Below are 10,074 nucleotides of genomic sequence, written 5' to 3' on the forward strand. Positions count from 1 at the left end.
CCTGTAGAGCTGCTTTGCAATGATTTGTATCGTAAAAAGCGCTATACAAATAAACTTGAATTTAATGGAATTGAATTACCTGGGAACAGAAGGTCAGAGATCTTTCTATACTTTGCCAAACCAAGAAAAGACAATGGAGGATGCTACTGAGGCTTTGAAATTACGCTTTAAAACCCAACAGAATGTTATTACTGAGCATTACTCCCGAATAATTGAAAATGGACAAAGGGGCGGGACATGGGTGGAGCTGGTTGCTGAAAACTGTTGTTGAGCTCTTGTTGCATGATTAATTTTTATATAATAAATTATTTAAATAAGTCCACACCTTTTCAGCACTAATTTTTCTCTTTGCATTTTAAATATTTACTTTAATGTAAATCCTGACAGTAGTTTTTAACACCAAAAGAGGCTGGTGCAGGCTGTTAGTAAATCTGGCCCCATGTCTTCTAAAGCCAAAATCTTGATCTCCGGCCACAGCTCTCTTTGCTGTGTTCATTAAAGTATTTTGAGAGAAGCATGAACAGCTCAAATGTTTCAATTAACTGCATCTTGTTTTTTTGTTTTTCCCCAGACATCTTTACAGTGCTAGACCTATATGTAAAATATGCAGCTTTTCTTGTGTTTTAAATGTTACTGGAATACAGACTACAACTACTACAGGTGTCTACATGTGCATTCCTGCAGGAATTATTTGAAAATGCAAGTCAAGTGTTTTGCAGTGACTGTAACTGTTGATTTTGTTGGCCACAGAGGTAAATTGGACATAGGAGATCATATTCAGACAGCTAAGCACAAGAGGGGAGAAGGAGCTTCAGTTCTGCTGTTCCAGCAGAAAACAGCATAAGCAGAAATTCCTTCTCGTGCTGCTATTTCATGTCACTCTGCACAACTGCACTCTACAGACTGCTGGACTGATGTGCACGTTTGATGAGCAGGGATTTAATCAGCACTGTAACTGTATGTCTTGTCAGTCATGCTTATTTATATAGCCCTTTAAACATTATAGTTTTGGTCAATATATATAGTGTCTGTGACTGATGGCAGGTGAGTATGACTGGTAATAGAGAGAGAGAGCAGGAGTGGATGCGGAATCTAATGGAGACATGACAGACATTGGCACCCTTGCACATTCTGCAAATAATCCACAATGTCTTGCAGAAAACGGTTGCGATTAAAATATATTTTGGTATCCACATATTTATGTCTTCACTGTGAAAAAAGTATCTTGTAATTACATAGAGAAAACCAAAAAGGTCTCAGATACCTTGGCACCTTCTAGTAGTAAGGTGAAAGTAAACCGATGTCAAGCTTGTGCTTCACCTGTCTCCAGAAACACCTGTCGCATTGACAGTGTCTGATTTGAACAGTGTCTGAACAGATTCAATAACATCAGGTAATTCAAATTACAATGTTTAACGCACTGAAGTTTCATGACAAACATTTATCTTGGCCGGTATCTGATCCACCTGCAGACACCCACATACTCTCTGTATGTTTCAAGCAAGGAAATACAATGCTTTCTCTGAAAATGTATGTGCAGCATGGCCTGATTTCTATACGATGTGTGTGTGTGTAAACATTTTAATATTATTTTTAGGAAATTATTAATAAAAATGAAGCTGTTCAGATGTTGCTTATTTGTGCATATATTTACATTAATGCATAATGTAATTGTCTATTTATCTTTACATTTTCATAAACAATGTTGAATTAATTGAAGTATTGGTATACGAGAACCAAAATATCTGTACGCATACTCTAAAGTTGACATATAAGAACATTTTTTACATCAATTTATGGCTTTATAAATCCTGATTTGTTCCTCATATTTTATATTAAATAAAATCCATAGTACTTAAAATCAAATGTGATCATACAATTCATTTCATAAATGATGATTAACAAAATGTAACTAAAAAAATCTTATGGCTGTTTTGTTGAAAAAATTAAGACATCCAACAGAACTAAAAATGACACAACCAAGCAAACCGATACGCGTCTGCTCAGAATCACTCAGAAACCCAATTGTAAGTCGCTTTGGATAAAAGCGTCTGCCAAATGACTAAATATAAATGTAGAAACTGCATAGGAATGGCTCAGTACTGAACAAAAGCACAGGACACAGGCCAACACAATTCTCCTGATTACAGGCCGATCTTGAGTTCTCCGGGAACCTGGTGCCATCTTGTGGAGTAAACACACTTAGTTCTCTAACACATGCTTACACTGCCTATGATCGGGTTATAATGCACCATAAAAAGCCTGAGAAACTTTCATATGAGTGAATAGGACTGGAATAGATCCAGAGCAATTGTTACACTTCATTTCCCTTTGTAATGCATGTCCTTTTCAAAATTGTCCCTGTTACCTATGTGTGAAAAAGAGTTAACACTTCACAGGAAATGGTGCACACAGCAGGGAGGATCAAGGACACGCAGACACGAGGACTAAACTCAAATAACATCTTTAATGAAGACAGGGCAGGACCATGCAAACTCACAGACATCAAACACCGGGGCGTAACGAGTAGACCAGACGACATCTCACAACACATACAGGACTTAAATACCAGGATAATTAAAAACACACCTGGAACAGAATAAACTACTAATTACATTAAACGAGGACAGGAAACAAACCAAATAAGGACACAAGAGGCAGGAACACATGACACACAGGACAGAGGACTGACAGATGGGCTGTACACAGTAAATTTTCAGAGTTAAATGAACTCTATTAGAGTTAAATTTAACACTCGGCCCGAGTGTATTTGGTCCCACTCAGAACTGGTGATAAATTGACTCTTGAGTTAAATTAACTCTATTTTGAGTAAAAAATGAACACTGCTCAACACTGAATAGTGTTACCAGAGTTTAACACTAGGGGGGGTGTTACCACAATTTAACTCTGCAGGAAGATTTACTCTAATTAGTGTTAATATTTCAAATTCAAAATATCAAATTCAAATTCAAATTTTATTTGTCACATACATATACATACGTAGTACGACATGTAGTGAAATGTATTGTACGACTGTCCAACAAATTGTCCAACAAAATTAAGAAAAACCTCAAGTTTACAAAAATACAAATAGAAAAAGTACAGTAAACATATATATATATATATATATATATATATATATATAGAAATAAACTAGCAATAAAATAAAATAACAAATAGATATGAGAATAAAAATAGAATATGATTCTAAATAGATTCTATAAAAAGTAAAGTGTATGTCAGTGATAAAGTGTCCGTGTGCTGTGCAGTAAAGTGTATAAGTGAGTAAAAGGAATACTAAAGACAAATGGTATTTATCCTTACGTAACCTTCTAGAAATTAGTGCAGATTGTAATGAAAATGTGCAAAGTGGAAGTGTGGGGTGATGTGATTATAGTGGAGAGTGGTTAAGACTCCGAATGGCCTGCGGGAAGAAGCTCCTCCTCATTCTCTCTGTGTTCGCTTTCATGGAGCGGAAGCGCCTCCCTGAACGCAGCAGAGAAAAGAGTCCATTGTTGGGATGGCTGAGGTCCTTCACTATCTTCCTGGCCCTGGTCAGGCACCGCTAGCTGTAGATCTCCTGCAGGTCAGGGAGCTCGGTGTGAATGGTACGTTCCGCTGAACGCACCACCCTCTGGAGGGCTCGTCTGTCCTGCATAGTGCAGTTCCCGAACCAGGAAGTGATGCTGCCCGTCAGGACGCTCTCGATGGTGCAGGTGTAAAAAGTCTTAAGCACCCGAGAGGGATGTCTAAAGTCCTTTAAGCGTCTCAGATGGTACAGACGCTGCCTGGCCTTCTTCACCAGGGTGCTGGTATGACAGGACCAAGTCAAGTCCTGCGTGATGTGAACACCCAGGTATCTGAAGCTGTCCACTCTCTCCACTGGAGTCCCGCTGATCGTGATCGGCTGGTATGACCGCTCCTGCTTCATACTGAAGTCCACTATCAGCTCCTTAGTTTTGCTGATGTTCAGGTGTAGACTATTCACCTGGCACCAACTCTCCAGGTTCTTAATCTCCTGTATGTAGGCCGTCTCGTCGTTGTCTGAGATCAGGCCCAACACAACAGTGTCATCAGCAAACTTAATGATGGTGGTGGAGTTGGAAGTGGCCACACAGTCATAAGTGTACAGTGAGTACAGCAGGGGGCTCAGAACACAACCTTGAGGGGCTCCGGTGCTTAGGGTGATGGAGGATGAGGTGTGTTTACCCATCCGTACGGCTTGCTGTCTGTCCTTCAGGAAGCTGGAGATCCATTGGCACAAGGATGTGCTGAGACCAAGGACCTCCAACTTGGAGGTGAGTGTGGAGGGAATTATGGTGTTAAACGCTGAACTGTAGTCCACAAACAGCATTTTTACATAATTCCCTTTTCTGCAGTCCAGGTGACTTGTTGTGGTGTGGAGGAGGTGTGAGATGGCATCCTCCGTGGAGCGGTTATGTCTGTATGCAAACTGTAGTGGATCCAGTGTGTCTGGTAGTGATGCAATGATGAAGTCTCTGACCAGTCTCTCAAAGCACTTCATCACCACTGATGTGAGGGCTACAGGGCGATAGTCGTTGAGGCAGGTGGGCTGGGGTTTCTTGGGGACAGGAACAATGGTGGACTGCTTAAAGCATGAGGGGACTATGGACTGTTCCAGGGAGAGGTTGAAGATCACAGTGAACACCGGTGCTAGCTGGTCAGCGCAGGCCTTCAGAACCCGACCTGTGATGCCATCTGGTCCTGCTGCCTTCCTGATGTTCACTCTCTTGAATGCCCTCCTCACGTCATGCTCCGTGATGGTGAATACGTTGTCCTCACCGGCTTCCTCAGCGTGCATGCAGTTAGCACTGCTAGCGCCGTTAGCGTGATTAGCTGCAGCCTCGAAGCGAGCATAAAAAGTGTTCAGCTCGTCAGCCAGAGAAGCGTCCGCATTCCCTGATCTGGAGGGTGGTGTTTTATAGTCCGTGATGGTTCTAAGTCCCTGCCACAGACTCCTAGAGCCGCCATGTTGGAATTGTGACTCTAGTTTCCTCCCGTAGCGCTGCTTCGCCTCCTTCACCGATCTGCGCACGCTGTAAGATGCAGCCTTGTATTTCACTTATGTAGAGTTCATTTACATTTATAATAGTGAAAAATTCTCTCATTTTAAATCCCATTTGGTGTTTTAAAAACAGAACAGAAAACAAGATCAACGACGTCAGATTTAAAATATTTATTACAATGCTGTCATGCTCAAGAAACACACACAATTACATGCACAAAAACACATCACATGAAATGACAATACTGATAATTTTCACCAACACTAGAGGGAATTTTTCACTATTTGTTGTTTAAGTTAACTCCTTAAGAGTAAACGGAGAGTAACACTGCTTAATTAACACTGAATGAGAGGATCAGTGCAGCTGGATGGTTGTAGAGTATGCTAATAGATGAAGAGAGGTCCTTGAGCAGGAACTCATGCAGTAGACCTCATACACAAGCTACACGCCAGCTCCATTAGTGAGTTTCAGGGTGTTTATTAAGGTAACACCACAGACAGGGCTTGATTTTATGCATCAGTTGTTGATTAGATCATGACTCATGACATTTTGGTTAAAGATTACAAAGATTTAAAAATAAATAAATAAATAAGTTACAATGCCAGATAGGCTATTGTACAACTTTTTTTTATTAAATATTTTCCAGGCTAAAGGTTTATGACTCTGTATGGTCATACTTTCCTTATTTTTGTTTTGCCTTTGCCTTTCATCCCCTTTATATAAATGTTAAATTGCTGAGCGCCTTGATAGTCTACTGTGCTAACTTCAGCCCTCTTCTATTAAAGCTAATATATCATGAATCTAGTTCCACCTCTGCTGCCAGGATCCCAGCTATCCCAGACAGCATACAATTAAAGGCAGGGCAGGTGATTTGGTTCAAAAACATTTTTTGTTATGTCGGTTGAAAGTCTCTTCACACCTCAATAGCACTCATTAAGTTAAGTGTCTAGAAGTATTTAAATGTATTTATATCATCTGTGGAAGGTGTAGGACTATAAAATGTTCGTCCAATCATATAGTTCGGTCCAAAGATTACGATAGGCTGTCCTACATGTCTGTCAACATATATATTTGCATACCTGTTCACGCACACGATACGTCATCAGCACATTCCGTTACACTATTGCAAGAAGTGATGGCACTGTTATGCACTTTGTACTGTAATGTTTTCTCACCAGTGAATGAGACATGAGCTAATCTGAAGCATTGACGCCGTCTCACAGGTTAGTCTCTGGTCTTCCTGAGTGCATTCATGTGTTTTGGAGGAGGTGTGGCTTTGCAGAGTGATTATGCAGGGAAGGTGGGATCTTGCTTTCTAAGCTAGCTTTCTATTGCTAGCCTCTCTGAAATCACCAACCTTACATTTAAAACACACTCAAACTGATCAGTTTAAAGGCTCATCTATCATAATATCTCAGATGGATTCTGCCGTCTTTCATCTATGTCTTGGTTGAAATCACAGCATTATGCAGCAGGTGATGATCTTTTGTTCCTGATGGCATCCTCGTGATAAGATGTTAAATTTATTCCAAGAGCTGTCATTACTTGCAAGCTAGTTGAAAATTCGTACTAATTCATCTGCAATTAATTTATTATTAAATTGTGATTCTTTTGAAAAGTACTTATAATTCATCAAAATGAGTAGACCTAATTCAATAATATTTTGTATAAATCATGAATAATTAATTTCAGCTTTGGTTAAAGTTCAGCTGCCATAAGCTATGACTTCTTCCATACCTTGTTTTTTTTGTCAACACTGCACCCAGTTCTGAGTCACCGGCATCAGTGTAGACAACAAGCTGGAGGTCAGGATAACCCAGGATGGGGGGTGAGGTGAGATATGTCTTGTTGACACTGTGGTGACCACCGAAAAGTACATCCCTTTTTCTTCAAGACATTTATAGGCTTCGGAAAGAAACTGGGCATGAACCGATGGCAAAATCCTATCAACCTGAGAAACTGCTAAACCTCCTTAAGGTTCTTGGGTGGCAGGAAGGAACAGATGGCCTTTACTTTGCTGGGGTCAGCAGAGATGCCTTTTGTGTTTCCCACATGTCCCAGAAATGTCAGTTCCTCGTACTTCACCTAGGACAGTCTCCATCAATCTCTGAAATGCCGCTGGAGCAATTTTCAATCTGAATAGCATGACTTTTAATTGATATAAACTAGATGGAGTCATGAAAGCAATCATGGACTTGCTCTCTGGTTTCATCGTCACCTGCCTGTAGTCACTGTTGAAGCAGATGGTGGAGAAAATAACTGCACCGGAGAGGGATTCCAAGATCTCTGTGATATTATGCAGAGGATAGTCTGGTAGTTCACACAGAATCTAAAGCTGCCACCTTTCTTTAGGACCAAGAAAACAGGTGAGGCCCAATCAGAGTGTGAACGTTCTTTGAGGACATTCTTCAACATTTCTTTAATTTGGTCTTGTACTAAAGCTTGTTTTTCTGGAGTTAGTCTGTGTGGATGCTGTTTGATGGGTAGAGGTTAAAGAGAACAACACTGGAGTGCCTTCATTCTTCAAAATCAGAGGGTGCAGACTTGAAGATGGTTTTCTAGAAGGTGAAGTAACTGGCATTCCTTTGGGAGGTAAGTGTGCTTTGTCTACTGCAGTTCTTAATAAAGTTGTCATCGTGAGTATCCAGTGGCCTGGATAGCCTTGGAACAGTCAGAGGGATGGGTTTGACAAATATCCTTTCCAGCCTGGACAAGCTAGTATTCCAGCTAGAAAAAAAGAAATCTGAAAAAGAAATCACCACATATCAATTGGGAATGAATAAGAAATGAACAGAAATATCTACTGTTAGAGAATGTAATCATGAATGCCATACCAGAATCACTTGTGTGTGACAAGTCTCTGTCTTCACGTCCAAGTTAACCCTCTGGGGTCTGAAGTCATTTTGGAGCCTTGAGATGTTTTGACATGCTTTGACATTTGTGCTTATTTCAGCTACTTATAACATACTATTGGCCAACACGTATTTTTTTGTGTGTGTGTTCAGCACAAACTGAGCTACAATAATATGTGAGCAAGATTGATGTATATGTTTGCATTTTTTAAAAAACAAAAGATTATGCGTGGTTAGTAAATTTTAGGGGGGGAAATGTAGCTGAAATAAGGCCAAAAAACACATACTGAATAGTTCTGAATAAGACTTTTGAGTAATCAGTCTTGTAGGCTAGAATATTCATGTCAAAATGATGTGAAATTCATCTTGCTTACTCGTTCACAGAAAACAATATATTGATTTAAATTTTTAAAGACATGTTTTGTGATGGAAAACCTATATGCGAGGGAGTGGATATTCAGGATATTAAGGATCGTGGGTCAAATGGCAAAGGTTTTTTTTATTTATTTATTTTTTTGTGTGACTTACGTGTAATTCGAGTTTCCATTTCTTCTGTGAGAGGAAAGTTTCCTTACTTTACTCTCTGCAGAATGGTGTGGACTTAAAGTGGAGATGGAATGTGAAGTATTGTGGACAGTTTCCAGGTGGATGCTGACCTTTACATAACATTTACATTTAAATTTAGTCATTTAGCAGATGCTTTTATCCAAAGCGACTCACAAACGAGGGCAACAGAAGCAATCAAAATCAACAAAAGAGTAATAATATGCAAGTGCTATGACAAGTCTCGGTTAGCCTAACACAGTACATGTAGCAAGTTTTTTTTAAAGGTTATTTATATAATAAATAAAAAGAAAATGTAGAAAATAATAGTAACAGAATAGAGAAAGTCTATTCTTTTAATCTTACAGCCGCATTTTGGATTAATTGTAGAGGTTTGATAGATGTGATTGAAAGACCTGCCAAGAGAACATTGCAATAGTCCAGTCTGGACAGAACAAGAGAAAGGACCTGATCTTCTTGATGTTGAATAAAGCAAATCCGCAGGACCGGGCAGTTTTAGCAATGTAGTCTGAGAAATTCAGATGAAAATCAATCCCAACTCCAAGGTTTCTGGCTGTTTTTGAAGGAGTTATGGTTGATGAGCCTAACTGGATGGAGAAATTGCATTAAAGTGATGGGTTTGTTGAAACCACAGGCAGTTCTGTCTTGGCAAAGTTGAATTGAAGGTGATGGTCCTTCATCCAGCAAGAAATATCTGTTAGGAGATCATCAGGATGGAATGAGAGGTAGAAGTTGAGTGTCACAGCATAGCAGTGATATGAAAAGCCATGTTTCTGATTGACAGAACCTAGTGATGCCATGTAGACAGAGAAGAGAAGTGGTCCAAGAACTGAGCCCTGAGGCACCCCAGTAGTTAGATGTTGCGACTTGGACACCTCACCTCTCCAAGATACCTTGAAGGACTTATCTGAGAGATAAGACTCAAACCTCTGGAGTGCGGTTCCTGAGATGTCCTTTGCCAATAGGGTTGACAGGAGGATCTGGTGGTTAACCGTATCAAACGCAGCGGACAGATCCAGCAAGATCAGTATTGAAGATTTGGAATCCGCTCTTGTCTCGGTTGAATGTCCACTTCTGAAGCCAGACTGCTTATTGTTCAGAAGGTTTTTCTTTGTGAGAAATGCAGAGACTTGGTTTAACACTAAGTGTTTTTGCAATGAAAGGAAGAAGGGTCTGTAGTTCCTTTAAATCTCCAGCACTGGACTGCGTGTCTTTCATCTTGGTGCTTGGAGGTAAGTTTGTGTGGTATGGGTGTCCATCCATCATAATGTAACTGTTGAGCATAGTTTTTGTGTGTGTGTGTGTGTGTGTGTTTTTTGCGCTTATGACCAAGTTTTAACAGTTTATCCATTGTATTTACTGCTGTGAAGTTGACTGTTGAGGTTTGGTTTAATGTTCTTCAGTATCATTTAAACTAAGACCAAATACATTAACGTTTCCATTTATATTACCAAGCCAATCTCTCTGAGAGTTGTCATGACAGAACTCATTTGCGAGCCCAGTCTCGGAGCGCTAAGATAAGGGCCCCTAAGAACATGAGCACATTGTGCCCCAAGCTAGTACCTGAGAAGCACGAATATAACCAGCTTCACCCAATGGTGAAGAATGGCAATTAAACAGAAAGAACCTGC

This window comes from Barbus barbus (genome assembly GCF_936440315.1).
Source record: "Barbus barbus genome assembly, chromosome: 16".
Lineage (NCBI taxonomy): Eukaryota > Metazoa > Chordata > Actinopteri > Cypriniformes > Cyprinidae > Barbus > Barbus barbus.